We start from the raw sequence: 14,750 nt of genomic DNA, 5'->3' as shown, positions 1-14,750 counted from the left end.
GCACAGAAGCTAGAAAAACTATTTTTGGAAGACATTTAATAATGGTCAAAATTCAATCCATTGAAGTGGAGTGGATGAGATAGTTGGACTAGACTTTAAAAGATCATCTGTCTCAACTGTTTATCAATATATGAATCCTTTCTACTCGGGTTCTCTCTGCCTCCATTTGAAAACCGTCAGTAATGGAGAAGTGACTGCTTCAAAAGCAGATTACTACTACAAAGCAACTATAATTGTTTTAGGAAAAAAATATCTCTTGTAGTAAACAGAATCCCGCTTCCCTGAATTTTGCATCACCGTTCCTAGTTCAATCACATTACAGGAATAATAAATAATTCTAGTCACAGGAAAGTAACATTACAAAGGAAGAAAGTGCCGAAAAAGAGGGCTAATGAGAGCTCAGAGCAAGGAGCGGGGCAAATACACGTAAGAGGTGAGGGAGAAAGTGTCAGAAAAATCATCCTACAGAAGCCAAGGGAGAAGGGTCCAGAAGGAAAGTATGAACAGTAGTGTGAACATGCTGCAGAGAGAGGTCAAGGAGGTTTTTAACTTCAGAAAGGACGATGGATTAGAACAGTTTTAGGACAAAGTTTGGGGCAGAAACCATACCACAAGAGGTTAAGTAAATGATGAAGTAACAAAGGCAACAATATCAACATGTTTTTGATGATGAAAGAAAAGCAATTAAGAGTTGAGCAAGAATTTTTTAGGCCATGGGAGACGAGCACATCTACAGGCAAACAGCAAGAAATCAACTGGAGGTGAGATTAAAAGAAATAAGAAAAAGTGGTGGAAAAAGGAGACGAGAGAGAAGGAAGAATTAGATTCTTAGGGGGATGGGATGGAATGGATGGAGAAGAGGAAGCAGAAAAGATACTGAATAGTTATACTCAGAGACTATGAGGTACCTTGGGCTACGCCCTACTTTGAGAAAAACAGGACTTTGTCAGGCAACAGTAAAAAAATGAGCAAGCTGATCCAGAAGAGTTGCCTTCCACACTACTCTTCTGCCTAATGCCCTTACTGATGATGTGCAGGGAGATCAGCTGGGACTTGGATGAACCTGGACTGCCTCACTCCCACCACTAGTTCTGAAAATTATCTGAAGTCCTAAGGTCAAAAGGGCAATGAAAATATGTTATCCATGAAATAAGGAAGGATGGCAGGGGAGAGGGAAGCAACAGAAAAACAATAATAATAACAATAATAATTACTAAACACTATATGGTCCATAATTGCTTAGTTTCATTTATATGATTTTGCCAGTCCTGCTAACAACCTTGCAAGAAAAACACTTCTGAATGAATCCATAAATGAATGAATCAGTGATCCCTATTCTGTGATAGAGAAACAGGTTCAAGAGTAACTTGGCTTCACACCATTTAGCTAGTTAGTTGTGAAGATGTGATTTGCACTCAGATCTTCTGATTCTAAATTCTATATCTCTGTCCCCAAAGCACCAATTATTAAGTCCATCTTATATTAAAAATAAATGGCAACAATAATTAATATCTTTGATAATTTTTAAGGACTATTTTTAGGGCAGTTTTCGCTTCAAATAATTTTATAAAACTGAAATGGGTAGAAAATTATTACTTAAGGAAAAAGACACTATACATTTTCATTAGTATAATTTACCATTTTTCTAAGCAAAAGGGTAATTTCTGAGCTGCAATGAGGGATAAATATGTTACAATGGGTCACCAACATGAGAAGACAAGTACTTATTTATATGACAGCATTAATTGGTTAGTATTTTTTGAAAGCTCAAATCTTTATGTTTAATAGTTAGCTTCATTATTGAGATCACTGTAAGCAATAATATACATGATATATAATATTTTATAACTTAGCTACTTTAAAAATTATGATTAAACTAGACTCTGTCAGATGATAAATCTTACACAGTGGAGAAGTATATTATTTTCATTTTAGCTGAAGGAAAGAAGCTTAACTATACCATTAACCAGAAATTAGCTCTTAAAATTCCAAAAGTGTTGTTCCAAGTGTTTCTTAGAATATCACATATTTGAGATATTTTAAATTTACTATGATTAAAAAATAATCTCTAATAATTTTTATCAAATCTATCTTTGGTTGGACATTAGAGTGTTTTTTTTTCCCTGCACATATCAGTATTTCTAAATTGAGGGAAATCAAGTTGAAACTAAAGAAACACAGAAAATAAGAACAGAGTTGTGCTAATCTAATTTGCTTTTTCCTTACACTCCCATTTGACATTTATGAGACCCTGTGCCGTGCAGGAAATTCTAAATATATGTTTCCTTAAGTTCCTTATTTACTTTTGATTTAGTGACAAAAAGGAACAATAAAAGAGAATCTTGTCTGGAAGGATAAGATATAAATATTTACAATATTAAATTTACATATTCTTAAATGGCTATAAAATAAAGTAATATTTAATGTGTGACATTCTTATTAGGAATAAAATCACAAATATCCTCAAAATACAATATAAATACATTTTAAAAATCTAGATGTTATTAAAAATAAAAACAATGTCTTTTTCCCCCAGCATCTATCATACAATATGCTAAAAAAAAAAATACTATAGCAGCCACTGAAATTAAGGTTCATAAGCCTGGAACTGAATGATATAACTGTACTGTGAAAAATCTGTCTCTAATATATAAAAAGTTGAATGTAAACAAAATATAACTTGGATGCTTTATTTTACTCCTTTAGGGCATTGATATTACTGTATTACTAGTGAAGTTTTGTCAGAGTGAATCAGATAAGAACATAGTATTCTATTCTTGGTGTCTTGGCCAAAGAGTAACAAATCCTAAAATCACTCATTCAAAGTTACTGGAGAATACAAATGTCTAAAATATGTAAATCAGTAGACACTTATTAACATGTCTACAAAAATAGTAAAATTAAAATAAACTCTATATAATCTACCCTACCTTGAAAGTAGTTGCTAAAAGGAAATTACTATTAATGTATTCTCAAGACGGAGAAGGCAATGGCACCCCACTCCAGTATTCTTGCCTGGAAAATCCCATGGATGGAGGAGCCTGGTGGGCTGCAGCCCATGGGGTCGCTAAGAGTCGGACACGACTGAGCGGCTTCACTTTCACTTTTTCACTTTCATGCATTGGAGAAGGAAATGGCAACCCACTCATTTGTTCTTGCCTGGAGAATCCCAGGAGCAGGAGAGCCTGGTGGGCTGATATCTATGGGGTCGCACAGAGTCGGACACGACTGAAGCGACTTAGCAGCAGCAGCGGCAGCAGTATTCTCAAGAAGGACAAAAATGACACTAGGATTTATCCACTGTTTAGGTTACCCTGCCTTGCTTTTTTCTAGAGTAAAAATAATCTAGTGTTAAGTCTATCTTTATTAGTAAACTATATATTTTATCTAGGTCCTTGAAGGGAAGGGTCTTCAAGTAATCTAAACAAGTATGTACTCTATAAAAAATAATAAAGATTATGCTGTTAAAAAATTTTTTAGAGAGAAAAATAAAGCAAAATAGCTAGAAACTCATCTGCAGTGAGTCAGTAAGTGATTCAAGAATGAAAATATTTAAATGTTAGTTTGAGGTATAAAGTAAGTAACTGTAACTATGGAGTTCATTAGTACTATAACCCCAAACCAACAATGAAATAGCATTTTAATGAATTACTGCTTGGTATTACCTCTATACCTTTCTCCACTGTTTGGGTCTCTTAGCCCAGTTCTGCCTTACAAGCTTCTCTGCTTAGCTTGGATCTCATGGTCAATAACTTCAACAGTCTCCCTTGCATGTTTAATTTTCTCCTTGCTCATCCATCTTCAATACAATCTGTCTTTGCTTTTGTTCCTGGCTGCAGAACACAGCCAGAGAAAATTTATGTAAAACATGCAGATTATACATTTATGAGTTCCAATCTCAAATGAGGTTCTGCTCAGCAGTCCTTTCACTTATTTATCCTCAAGCACTTTGCTTTCCCAGTCCCCACAGTGTTTATAACAAACTTCATTACTTTAATGTTCCCTAGCTTACCTCCAATCTCATGCTCAAAAAGTAACTATCTACCACATATCAATAAAATTAAGTCCTCAGATATGACTTCTTCCATTCATACCCTGCTGCTAAGTAGCTTCAGTTGTGTCCAACTCTGTGCGACCCCACAGACGGCAGCCCACCAGGCTCCCCCATCCCTGGGATTCTCCAGGCAAGAACACTGGAGTGGGTTGCCATTTCCTTCTCCAATGCATGAAAGTGAAAAGTGAAAGTGATGTTGCTCAGTTGTGTCGGACTCTTAGCGACCCCATGGACTTCAGCCTAGCAGGCTCCTCTGCCCATGGGATTTTCCAGGCTAGAGTACTGGAGTGGAGTGCCATTGCCTTCTCTATTCATACCCTAACATACCTAATTCTCACCTATACACAACTCCTAAACTTTCTGAGTACAGTAAAAGATGTCTACTCTTTTCCAGAGCCAATCCCCAAACTGCTGTTCTTGATCTCATCTTTCTCCACTCCAAGACCTTGATCTATGAATTATTTCCTGACTCTCCTATTGTCAATTTCATCAATTCATCAAAAAAAAAAAAAAAGTCAAGTACTAAAGTTCTTTCCTTCAGCTCTATCTATTCAAGCTAATTCGTCTTCTCTCTCTTCCCTGGCAAACTTCTATTCTCTTTCTTGTCTACCTCCTTAGCAATCCATCTTTCATCTTCACTACTTACTTGGCTCTGGAAAAGGTGAGAAATGACTTGATTTCTAAATTCAGTTGCTTATATTCAGCATTCCTGCTCTCACTGCTCTCAAAAGTCAGCGAAGATAATAAATGTAGACAGAATGAAAGAATTAGAAATATCACTATTTGTAATGTTCCAATGCAATGGCTGATCCAAGCAAAGGTCATTAACGGGGATGCTAAAACCATAAGTTTAAAAGATTGTTAGGAACATGATATTTACATGGCCACAAAGTATCACAAAGTCAATCATGTATTAAACAGTAGAGATCTGTCAGTTCTTACCAAATGATCAAGCTGGAGTCACCAACAGAGGACAGCCTGGTATTAGGTGTCTCCTAATGTGATAAAGTGATAGGTATATATATATCACCTGTTTTGTATTCTCATCAGAAATATTCTATCAGAATCGAATCATTAAAAAAAAAGACTAATTCAGAATATGGAGGACAAACACCTCCACTCTTCAAACGCTAAACCCAAGAAGAAAGGGAGACAATGAGACTAGTCCAGACTGAGAAAGACTGAAGAGACACAGAAGCCAAATGCAACGTATGACTCTTGACCGAATCTTGCACTAAAGGGAGAAAAAAATCTATAAAGAATTTTGGAACGAATAGGAGAATTTAAGTATGGACCATATGTTGAATAATGTTATTGAGCAATTGTTGATATTACTAGGTATCATGGTGGTATTGTGGTTATATAAGAGAATGTCCCTGTAACTGGGAAATACATGCTTAAGTATTAAGAATGAAGCATTGTAATATCCATATCCTGTTACCAGGTTTGGCAAAAGGTGTGTGTGTTCATTCTACTATTCTTTTGACTTTTTTGTGAGTTTAAAACTTTTCAGTAATAATAATATGAATCAATGGACCAATGAAGGCTTACTAAGAACTGAAGATAAGCAGAAACGAGTCAGATAGATGAAGGGGGAAAAGAGTGTGATAAGGAGAACCCTTCAGGAATACGGAATAGTAAGTACAAGAGTTTGGAGGGAAGAGAGAGCCTACTGTCAGAAATCACAAGTAATTCAATCTGTTTATTTAAGGGGAACAGGGAGTTGTGGAGAGCCACTAGACTCGAGAGATAAATTGGGAAAAGAACTTAAATGAATTTATAAATTTGCTAAAGCAATAAGGAATATGGATTTCATCATGAGGATAAAAGAAAATCACAGAAATAAATTAACTGAGGAACGATATAATCAAATTTTCCCTTAAGAAAGATCACTGATTGTAACACTAAAAATGGACTGGAGAGGACTAAGACTAGAAGAGATGAAATAGGAAAGTTGTAATAATGTAGGTGAGAGATGACAACAGCCTCAACTCAGATAACAGTACAGAAGATGGAGAAAACTAGACAGATTTCATATTTTCTCTAACTGCTTGTCAGTAGTCCATACCCAAATTTGTAACTGCTTACTGGGCGTATCTTTACCTGCAACTCTCAGAGACACCTAAAATTCAAGACATCCAAAACTTAAATTCACTATCTTCATCCACCCTTCTCTACCTTCCTTCTCTATCTAGCTTACCAAGCTAATGACAAATAGGGCCAATTTAACTCTTTGACCTCTCTACAATCTTCAATTTCCACACCAATTCTACTCTTAATCAGAAATCCAGCCCTTGCTCTCCATTCCAACTGACACTGCTATAGCTTAGGATTTTATTTAGCCAAACTGAAAAAGAAAACAAAACAAACCAGGTCACAAACTTTCTTGATAACTATTATGATTTCAAAATTATTCACTCCATAGGAGAAAAAACATTATAAAACATGACATATTACCACAATATTCATACACAAACACCCAATCTCTGAACTTAGTTTTAATCAAAAAGCTAACTAATTGAATATAAATTATTCAAATCAGTAGCATTTATGACATGAAAATTTGCCCCCACTCTCTACAATCTGATTGTTTTTTGTTTTTGGCCATACCAGCTGTGGCTTGCAGGATCTCAGTTCCCCAATAACTGAACCTGGGTCACAGCAATGAAAGCCTGGAATTCTAACCACTAGACCACCAGGGAACCCCCTACAATTTTTTAAGTTCACCATGAAGTGAAAGTGAGAGGGAAGTCGCTCAGTCATGTCCGACTCTTTGCGACCCCATGGACTACAGCCTGCCAGGCTCCTCCATCCATGGGATTTTCCAGGCAAGAATACTGAAGTGGGTTCCCATTAAAGTTCACCATACTTTTTAAAAAATCCTACCAATACCACAACATGACTTATTTTGAATACTATCTCCAACCATTCTACCCTCATGCTGTCCAAAAAAATCTCACTGGACAGCTGGAACTCTGTTTTATCTGCAGTTTTACTTTTGTATGATTGTGAAGGAAAACTGACCAGTTTAACAAAATTCTAAGATTACATTTCTCCCCATTCATTTCAAGTATTTCAGTTAATCCAACTCTAAATGCACAACAATGAACTACCAAACATACAGAAAAATCAAAACATTTCTTTATTGTATAAAAAAAGATGCTGAAAAATAATAAAGAAACAAATCTAGAAATAAATGAGATTTTACAAATAGTGGATAGGTTTAAAACCCCTATGTCTTCAATTGAATCCTCACATGTGAAGAGCAATTACCAGTGGTAGAAAAATTCTTCTAGAAAAAAGGAAGGCATGAATAATAAATGAAGGCAGAAGGGATTATTCCTAATAAGGGAAATGATCCAGGATAACTATAGTTTACCCTTGGTAAGGTCAAAACTCTTTGTATAAGGCACTTCTGAAGTTTTTAATTCTTAAATTATACATTTTTTATGGCTTTTCAAACAGCATATTTTGAAAACAAGGTAATCTTTCCTTGATAACTCAATTTCACCATTTTAATAACCTGTTTTATATTATGTTGTAATGGTGATGCCCTCAGGTGCTACTGAAGGAAGTCAGTCTGCCCCTAGGTCAAAGAGCTTCAAATTATGGTGATAATACTAGCTCCAATATTTTGGCCACCTGATGTGAAGAACTGACTCTTTGGAAAAGACCCTGATGCTGGGAGATTGAAAGCAGGAAGAGAAGGGGATGACAGAGGATGAGATGGTTGAATGGCATCACCAAATCAATGGACCTGAGTCTGAGCAAACTCAGGGAGCTGGTGATTGATGGGGAAGCCTGGCGAGCTGCAGTCCATGGGCCTGCCAAGAGTCAGACATGACTGAGTGACTGAACTGAACTGACTAGTTCTTTCACTAGTTTGTTATCAATATATTTTTAGAACTCTCTTCTCCCTAGAGAGGTTTTCAGCAGTTACTTCTCTGCCTTGCTTTCTGTATTCTTGCTTCAGCACCATCTATATCCCTTTCTAATTTGAATCCTCTGAAACAAGTAACTCTTTTTTTTTTATTAATTGAAGCATAATTAACATGCAACATTATACTAGTTTCAGGTACAGTAACTAACTCATATAGTATTTTATAGCTGACATAGCATCTTAACATATTACCTCATTTAATTCTCACAATAACTTTAAAATACCAAAATTACTGCTATTCCTACCTTATAGATGAGAAAACTGAGGCTCAGAAAGATTGGGTAATTTATCTAATAAAGTCATAAGGCTGGTAAATAACAAAAGTGATTCCAACTTTTCAATCTCCTTTCATCACCAAATTAAACTTGCTACAAAGAAATTAAATAAGAGTCAAAAGTGAGGCCTAGGACTTCCCTGGTGGTATTGTGGTAAAGTGGGCTTCCCCAGTGGCTCAGATGTTAAAGAACCTGCCTACAATGCAGGAGATCCAGGTTCGAGCCCTAAGTCAGGAAGAACCCTGGAGAAGGGAACAGCTATCCACTCTAGTATTCTCGCCAGAAGAATCCCATGGACACAGAAGCCTAGCAGGCTACAGTCCATGGGGTGGCAAAGAGTCGGACAGGACTGAATGACTAACACTTTCACTTTTTACTCTCACTGTGGTAAAGAAACTGCCTGTCAATGCAGGAGCCACCAGTTCGATCCCTGGTCCGGGAGGATCTCACATGCCTTTGGGGCAACTAAGCCCATGCTCCACAACTACTGAGCCCATATTCTGCAACTACTGAAGCCTGTTCACATAGAGCCTAAGCTCCACAATAAGAGAAGCCACTGCAGTGAAAAGCCTGCGAACTACAATGAAGAGTAGAACTGCTCACTGCAACTAGAGAAAGCCTGCATGCAGCAATCAAGACTAGCACAACCAAAAAGAAATAATTTTTTCAAAAAGCGGGGCCAATAAGAAAAAAAGATGAGATTCATGAGTAAGCTTTGAATTTTTCTATATCATAATATACATTATTAATTAATTAAAACACAGCTTCCTTGGCAGTTGAAGCTACCAGAAAAAAAAATAATCTAGGTAAAGAAAACACTATTTATCTATTTTAAATTCAAAAACCTATGTACCAGTAATGAACAATTCAAAACATAATAGCTCAAATCTGCAATAAAATAAGGCTGCCATTTTCAGAAAGAAAATCAATTCTTTTACTTCAGATTTGAAGACAACTAAGCAGACTAAAAAAGTATCTGCATTATGTCACAGATTCTTCCCTCACTGCCTCCTCTTACAAAGAGAGAGAATTGCCAGAGGACCTAAAGTTTAACCTTACCCACCAAACAGAGCCCAATGAGAATATTTTCCCATCTGGTGGAAGTCAGGAACATTAGCTCAGGCCCTTACCAGAATCATGCAAACCACAGGATTAGAACATTACTGATATTTAGGGTCAGATAATTCTTTGTTGTGTGTGTCAGGAGGCTGGGGGGAGGCAGGGTGGAATGGGATATGTCTTGCACATTATAAGATATTTAGCAACATCCCTGGCTAGAGGCCAACAGTATCCAACCCTCAGCTGTGAAATGAAAAATGTCTTTGGACATTTCCAAATATCCCTCGGAGGGCAAAACTGCCCCTCTTTGAGAACCACTGATTTAAAAGTTAGGGTCCTAGGTCTTGAAAAAAAGAGGCCTCCAACCAGCCCTGTATAATTTTTTTTTAATTGTGTTTCTAAAATGTGGATTTTTTAAAAATTAAGATGGTAACAGTACAAAAAGATACCTAAATAATATATATGCTATCTTCCTTTAGCTTAAAGCATTTTATAGGATTTTGTAATATGAATCACATGTATCGTCCCCTTCCTCCCTCCATCCCAAAGATGGGGAAATGTCCAGTTCTCTCACTACTCTGCTAGTAAAATGTCAAATACATACATCCATATGTACGTACATACTTATACATAATATCTTAACAGTTCTAACTCGCAAATCCCCATTTCTTGCTTTACATGGTAACACTGTGGTTCTTAAATCATGTGCCCTAGAGATTCAAGCTTCCACTCCAGATTTCCTCATCTGGTTCCTGCCATCTATTTGTGAAGGAAGTAGAAGTAAGCAGATGACCTTTAAGATCTTTTCAACTCTAATATCCAATGGCAAAAACACTCCTTCAACTTTTACTTACTGACTCCCAGCTGACTAAACCACCTCCTCAGATCACTGAAGTCATTCATGCTAACTTTTCTTTCTCCAGTAGTAATCTATGATGAATACAACCAAACAGGATGTCAACTGTTTAAAATATCACTTTTTAATACCAGTGATCAGTTGATTATTGCCTGACTCAAACTATTTTAAACGTGGAAATTAATTTTAAAAGAAAAATTTTTCAGGGAGTAATACTGTATATATGAGTGAACCATAACAGGCAAATATTGAGATGGAAAGTAGATTAGTGGTTGCCTATGTCCGGGGGTAGGGTGGAGTGGGGAGAATGGGGAGTAACTGCTAATGGGCAGAGGTTTCTTTTTGGGGTGATGAAAATGTTCTAAAATTAGATTATGGTAATGGTTGCACAACTATGTAAATTACCTAAAAATGGACGAATTTAACACTTTAAATAAGTGTACCCTACTCAATAAATATTGTAAAAAGCTTAAAGCAGAAAAAGAATTTTAATCAATTCTTATTGATAGGAAAGGAATGTGATTAAGAACAAATTCTGCAAAGTTTCCCATTTCAAGAGTTGTGTAAGATTTGATTTTAATTCTGACATAAAAACTTAATACCTATCCAGAAATTAACTTTTCCAGAAAATAAATACAAATTTAATCATCTTTTCCTAATAAACTCTGGATAACTTAAATGCAATGAAAAACATTTCAGAAAGCCAAATGTTAGGGTAACAATACCTCTCTGCGGCTGCTGCTAAGTCGTTTCAGTCGTGTCCAACTCTGTGCGACCCCATAGACAGCAGCCCACCAGGCTCCCCTGTCCCTGGGATTCTCCAGGCAAGAACACTGGAGTGGGTTGCCATTTCCTTCTCCAATGCATGAAAGTGAAAAGTCAAAACCTCTCTAAAACCAAAATATATTAATATCATCATCAACAACAGAACAAAGACAGTCTTTACAGTTTTGTTGTAGTTCACTCTTTGTAAAGAAAACCATAGAGATATTTTTAATTTCTTTTAAAAGTGATCCTCAGGTTGTAATGTCTGTCCTGATAACGCAATAATTCTAAAATTAAGACAGTATCATTTTAAAATAGCCAAATCACAATAAAATCGCAAACATCTAATCCCTTAGACCATAACTATCAAGCACCCAAAATTTGCACACATTGATTTTTATCAAAACCTATCATAAGCAATGATGACAACTATGAACAATCAAGTAATACCTATTTCCAGGAAATCAGAATCTGACTGCAATCAAACAAATCCCATCATTTCATCTTAGAAGTCATTAAGGCTCTCAAGCTACTTTTCCAAATAGAACATCAGATATAAAAGTCAACCAGAATGTCCGTCAAAATCTGCAATTTAAGTTACCACAATAACATTTCTCAGTACACTATCATGACATCACTTGCCTTTTTAAAGCATTTACTATTAAGACTGCCCTGGGGTTTGACAAATCAGACACAGAACCAATTAAAAATAAAACACAAAAACATTCCAACTGAATTCTTCGAAAGTAAAGAGAGCCTAAATAAAGATCAAAATAAATCTAGTTAATGGGGAACTCTTAAAAACAAACTGCAACCCGGGTCAGCCAAAATTCTAAAAATACCATCCCAAACTCAGCACATGGACAGACCAAGTGTTAATCATAATGGGCAGGCAAAAGTTCCCCTGTCAACAACAGGAGAGCAGGTTAAGGCCTGCCTTTGTATCAATGCAGAGACGGGAAGATGTATAACTGAAGAAAATTAACTACTGAAGAAAATGATTGCGAGCTAAACTGCCAAACTGCAAAACACCGAGTTATTTTCTGGGCTGGCCATCTCCAGGAAGAAAAAATGACTTTTTAAATTTAAATTATTCCAGTAGGATCAAAAAGCAGGTTAAGGGCCCGGCTAGAAAAAGAAAGGGAAAGTTTGGGGGCAGCGTCTAAGGAGGGTGGTGGAAGTTCCACAGCCGAAATACCAAGAGGGGCGAGAGGGGCGAGAGGGGCGAGAGGGGCGAGAGGGGCGAGAGCGGCGAGAGCGGCGAGAGCGGCGTCGCAGCCGCGGGCTAGGGGCGAAGAGTACAGCTGCCGGCCCGGATCCCGGCGGGAGAGTGAGAAGGAAGAGGAGGAGGTGGTGGCCGGGAGGAATGGAAGCTTCGGCGCTGGTCAGTTGTGACCGAAACTCCGCCGGCTTGGGCCTGGGAGGAGACAGAGGGGGTGGGGTCTCTGTCCTCCCTCCACGGCAAGTCGGGGCGAGAGTGGGCCGCGAAGCGCTGGGGGCCGCGTGGGGCCGGCCCGACACCTACCTGCGGGTCCCGGGCAGCCGCCCTAGAGCGAGGCCTAGTGCATCGCCGCCGCCTCCAAGCCTCCACGTCGCGCCGAGGCTGCTGCTCCGCGGCCGCCGCCGCCCGGAGCCCGGCTGGGCCCGAGCCCGGCTTCCCGCTCCCGCCCCGCGCCGGCTGGCCCGTCGGCCGGGGGAGCACAGGGCCGCCCTCTCGAGCCCAGCTCCGCTCAGGGGTGAGAGGCGGCAGCGGCGGCTCCCTCACGTCTCTCCCGGGTGTCCTGTCAGCCAGCAGTTTCCCCCGAGTCCGCAGCGCCGCCTCCGCCGCTGCTGCCACCGCCTCTCCCACATCCCCGGCCTCCAGAGGAGCCGCCGCCGCCGCCGCCGCCGCCGCGCCGCGACCACTACCCCTAGCGACTCTGCTCCCTGCTCTACTGCTTCTCCTCACCCCGCCCGCCCGCCTCGGTCTGGCTAGGTCCGGGGAGACAGTGCCAGAGGCCGCCGCGAGGCCGCCGCAGCCCCCAGCCCACAATCCACCGCGCGGCTCCACCGGGGCGGGAGGCCGCGGCCGGGGCCGGGGGGAGCGCTTGCCGTCTCGGGAGAGGGCCGGACCTGGAGCGGGCGCCGCCGGCGTTACCCCGGAGCGGGGAATACCCCGCGCGGCCGCTCAGCGCCTCCTCTAATCTTTAATAACTTCCCAGGCAGAGACAGAAACGCACGCTGAACTCGACTTTTCCCTACGACCCCTCCCCCACCCCCAGGTGCTCTCGGCTGCAGCCAGGTGCCGCTTGCCGCCTTCCCGGGTCTGTACGCGACCCCTCAGGGTGGCCCTCGACCAACCGACACCAAACATCCCTCAATCACTCAGCACCTATTAAAGCAGATACTTCCACAACATTCCACCTCTCCTTTCACCCCTTTAAAGTGAAGGCTGTTCAGAGTTTCCCGGTTAAGTGTCCTTTGAAAGGTTTAAGGTCACCCCCTCCCCAACAATCCACTGGACTCTGGAAACAGTGCACTCCCTATGGAGGCCTTCTCCCACCAAATCCCAAGTTTTGCCCAAGTTCCAGGCCTTCCTCTCGCACCTGTCACACTTCTCTAGCCATGGAATCAGTTCTTCCTGCTTTGATTGAAATACTTGAAGAGTGTGTATGTGTGCATGTGTATTATTTAATACCTCCTCACTATGATTCTCAACAGTAATCCAATTTAGCCTGGTTTCGGAGGGCTGGTGATCTTAATCCAGTTAATAGAATCCACAAGAAAGAGAATGTGTTAGGATACTTTTTAAAAGAGAGAAAAGGGCCTTTTGAATGCTTATTTTATCAGCTAGTGTGTTTCATGTGTTTTATCAAATCAAAAGTGAAAATGTAACTCTTACCGTTGGAGATTGAAAAAAAAAGTTTCCAGTTTCACTTCTAAGAAGTCATTTTGAAAACTGCAAACATAACTATTTTACCCACTAAAGAGCTAAAGTTGGGGGAAGGGAAGGACAATAGAGAAGAAACAAAAATAGTTGAGAGGAAATTCTTTATATTGTTCTAAATTCAATTTTCTACAATTTTGTAATAAGGAGAATGAGAACAATAATCTCCAACATGAACTAAATTTAACTATAAAAATAATAAACTCTCCTAAATCCTGGGTAAAACCAGATTACACACGTTACATACATTACACAAGAAAGACTCACCAAATTTCACCAAAGGCCAGAGAGAAAAATAATTCACTTTAAATCTAGAATCAGTTCATAGATTATACTATGAAATGGATGCAACAAGTTCTTATATTTTGAAACCACATCAGGAAACCAACAGTAGTTCAAAAGCTGCCTTATACCCAGTGGTTTGGCGTTTTAAAAAATATTTGCACTTATACCCGACCTTGCTCAGAAAAAGATTCCAAGTTGCTGTAGTTGGCACTTGGGTTAGAGAATAGCTATGAAGTATCTCTCAGACACTAGCACAAGACAGACAGGTTTGCTTTCCTTATCATCCATTTGTAGATAACAAACCATAGGAAGAAAATACATGTTGAGTATTGCACTGAGTTCTTTCAGGGATCCAGCATGATTTTGTTTTTACTAATTCACAGAACAGTTCATAATCATGAATCTAAACCTAAAACTAAATGCTGATAATCAGGTTTGCCAAAAACATAACAAAAGACTCTTAACCGGATAAGGAATTTAATTTAGAAGTAGGTATATTTCCGATTAATATGTTCACCTGTTATCCCTTAAATGATTGCAGTATTAAAAAGAAAAGCCAAATTGAAAACAAATGTGTAGAGATATGTAAT

General features: G+C 39.2%; 1 protein-coding gene across 4 annotated transcripts in view; it reads right to left on the bottom strand.

The window, feature by feature from the left end:
* Positions 1–12,615, bottom strand: part of VPS54 (VPS54 subunit of GARP complex) — a 102,643-nt gene extending 90,028 nt beyond the window's left edge. For all 4 annotated transcript variants that reach the window (XR_015136723.1, XR_015136724.1, XM_086326349.1 and 1 more), the window contains exon 1: positions 12,475–12,615. The gene's annotated coding sequence lies outside the window, so the exon portion shown is untranslated. The remainder of the gene's footprint in view (positions 1–12,474) is intronic.
* Positions 12,616–14,750: the final 2,135 nt, after the last annotated feature.

Source organism: Bos grunniens, chromosome 11, assembly GCF_055505025.1.
Source record: "Bos grunniens cultivar Pamir isolate PY7600 chromosome 11, Bosgru_T2T1.0, whole genome shotgun sequence".
In the NCBI taxonomy this organism is placed as follows: Eukaryota; Metazoa; Chordata; class Mammalia; order Artiodactyla; family Bovidae; genus Bos; species Bos grunniens.
This window is presented reverse-complemented; position numbering and strand designations above follow the sequence as displayed.